The sequence below is a fragment of the Theobroma umbraticum genome, unplaced genomic scaffold, assembly GCF_002168275.2.
Source record: "Theobroma umbraticum cultivar Fairchild unplaced genomic scaffold, ASM216827v3 scaffold_34.0, whole genome shotgun sequence".
NCBI classification, from domain to species: Eukaryota; Viridiplantae; Streptophyta; class Magnoliopsida; order Malvales; family Malvaceae; genus Theobroma; species Theobroma umbraticum.
This window is the reverse complement of record NW_018397275.1, coordinates 2,744,598-2,748,036: the sequence shown is the minus strand read 5'-3', so window position 1 is coordinate 2,748,036 and position 3,439 is coordinate 2,744,598.

The following is a 3,439-nucleotide window of genomic DNA, read 5'->3' as shown; positions in this document are numbered from 1 at the left end:
TTTTGTGCTTTTATGTGTTAAATATCACTAAGGTGATCCATGGGTGGAGGCATGTTTTGGTTGTTTAGTTATATAGTTTTAATTTTCTTTTTGCTGCGTATGTTAAGAATGCCGTCCATAACTAAACCCATCAACAAGTGCACTAATCGATGTGAGGGAAGGTCAAATTACTTTCAGAGTAGGAGAAGAGGTACTTGAATTTATTATTTTCAATGCAACTAAGTATCCTTCAAACACAGCTTATTATTATAGAATGGAATTAGCCAATGAAAGTATAGGTAATCCTACTTCACCACCTACAAGTAAACAAACACCAACTTTTCAATCAAAGCACCTGCCACTACATCTTAACACCAAGTAGTGTTATGATAAACATAATCTATCACCTTCTAATAATAGTAATTTTGAGGTTAGGTAGCAAGTAGTACTTTCTAGTTCACACATCCATCTTTTACCATGGCAACTTCAACTATATTGGCGGCAAACTTTTAAGGTGGTAAAAGTTTTGTGTTATAGCTATATTGAAATTTTTAGTACACTTACTAAAGCATTCAAGGTAATGAAACAAAGCCTCAATCATTTTTATGATGATGAACAAGTGAAAAATGGGGTATCATAGTCAAGGTAGTGACTTTAAAAATGCACTTCTTGGGAGGCAACTCAAGCTATATCTTTTTAAGTTTAATTGTTATTTTAGTTAGTTTGGTTTTTTTATTTAATAAGTGCTTATAACCTCTCCCTCTCTTGTTTGTTGAGTCTACTGGTTTAGAAAGCATGAAGTTAAAGAGGAAGAAAATTAGAGCTTTTCATGCATTGTGACCATTGATAAGGTAGTTTCTTTTTCTTATTCATATTTGCTTTTCACATTGAGGACAATGTGCAATTTAGGTTTGGGGAAAGGTTTTATTGTTAGTAGTTTTTGTGATATTTTAGGATAGTTTAGGTTAGTTTATTTTCGTTAAAAATTTTTTTATGCATGTGCATTAGCATTTGAAGTAGATTTAATTATGCTAGTTTCGTTTAATTTACCTATTCAATGATGAAAACTTATTTTCATTCCCATTTTGATTCTTTGAAACATGTGAACATTGTTTGAATATTATGTAAATTCATATGCTAAGATTTATTGTTATGACAAAATTTCTACATTTTAAGCACCATGTCTTTCGCTTAGATTCATTGTACAAATTTAGAAAAGGTTTATGTGAATGTGAAAATTCTGAATTATGTATTAAGTTCTAGAATTTGTTTGATTCTCCCTAGAGGCAAAATTCTAGGCTACACTTAGTTAAGGAAATGATTTAGGCCATTTTTTGACCGATTAAGCCTTTTGTAGCCTTCCTTTTCATAAATTATCCTTAGTTTCCCCCTTTGAGCCTACGACACTATTTCTTTATCTAACACTTAATTTTTAGCCTAAAACCTTGTATTGATAGTTCCAATTTCTTTCACCCCAAATTCCTAAGTGCATAAGTCTATTTAGGAAGTTATGACATAAATGCTGACAAAGGTAGTAAAGATGTAAAATGATAAAAAGTTCAAAAGTATAGTTGTATTCATCTCGATGCCCACAAAAAAAAAGTGTGGGGCTGTGAAATTCAGAAAAAGAAAAAGGGGAAGAAAGAAAAGAAGAATGAAATGTTGAACAAAAGAAAAATGTTAATGAAAAAGGGATAGACTAGGTGAAGGGAATTAAAGCTCTAAATAGATCCTAGATTGACTATGTGCTTAGGGTGATTTGAGCTATCCATTATCCCATATTGTACATTGACACTAGCCATACAATACAAGCTAAATTAAAGTTTTATTGATCCTTGATTTAGTGTTAGTCTATATTAGTGGAAAGAGAGATGAAAAAAACCTTATGGAATTTAATTACCAATTTGAATTTTGCATCAATATAAACATTTAAATTATACAATGTTCTAAGTGAAATTCCGTGTGTGTGAGTAGTCTTTTCACATAGAACATTATATAATCAGGATAAGTTTTTCACAAACACGCGAAATTTCTCTTAATGATAAGCGTGCATTTGAATTGAAACATAAATTTGAATAATATTTGTATGTGGATTATAGTTATGAATGGGAAGTAACTTTTGAGGATATTAAAAGTAATAAATGAAATGGTGCAATTGAACTCTTGTTGAATGCTTTCATGTTTTCATGTTTAAGTTATTGCATTCAATTCTTTGTTTTGCTCGTGGACTAGCAAATCTTAAGTTTGGGGGTATGATAGCTTTGCTATATAACGTTATTTTTAACACATTTTGGGGACCTTAGTGGCTAGACCCTTAAGCTCAAGATCGAATCTTAACCTTTTAAGCTACTTTTCTAGTGTAAGTCAAATTATGTATTGCATAGTTAAATTAGTTTATGTTAGTTTAATTTCACTTTACTTTGTCTTAATTTACTTTAGCAAAAGTTATTGCTGATTTTTCTCATTGTTTTGTGCAGAATATGATGAGCAAGGTGAAAGAAAGTTATGATATCGTAAGTGTTGTGAAGGTGTCACTCATGCATATAGTAATTTGATGATAACTTGAGCGGCAAAGTCCATTTGATATGATTTTTGATTCATTGGAAATCTAAGAGAACGGGATATAACTTTTATGCTTATCACTTAACCTAGCTCTGACTAGATCAAGGTGAAAATCATGTTTGAAGTTGACAAACAGGTGCAGTTCTACACTTAAGGTAGCATGGATTAAGGCTGCGGCCTTGGGTAACTCATGGTCGGGCTGCCAAAAGTGAGACCGTCTAAGCACCAAAGAACCATGGCCACAATGCTGAGCATCATTGTGGCATCATAAAAATTCTAGGAGGCTACCAAGGAAGACCACAGTGCCACAACACTAGAAAACCATGGCCATGGCACCAACCTAACTTCCAAAAATATACTTTTGATGAAAATTGGAAAGTAGGGCACCTTGCTAAGAGCTTTTTTGGAGAGCATTCAAGAGGGAAAATGGAAGTAGCTTTTCTAGAGAATTGAAGCAAAGAATCAAGCAAGAATTTCAGATCAATTGAGAGACATTTGAGATTCACCGGGATTCGATACTAGTTTATTTCTATCCTTTTGTGTTATTTTCTTATTTTGAATTCATGGCTAAAGTTCTTTGGATATGTTTTATTTAGATATTATGAACTAAATTATCTTTCTAGGATTATGGTGGATTTCAACATATAATCTGAATATTTGTTTCTCTTTTATTTACTGTGAATGGGTATAGTTTTGCTTATTCAAATATGTTCTTAATCCTTTTGATTGCTTGGCCAACAATTAATTGATTTGTGTATCAAATTGAGACTCAAGAGGGAGATTTTAGATTAGACTAAGGTTTGAATAGTGCATGTTCACGTCACTTAGGTGATTTAATCTATGATTTGGGTAGACATACACCAATTACCATCATAGCCAAATTAGAACACTAGCTTAA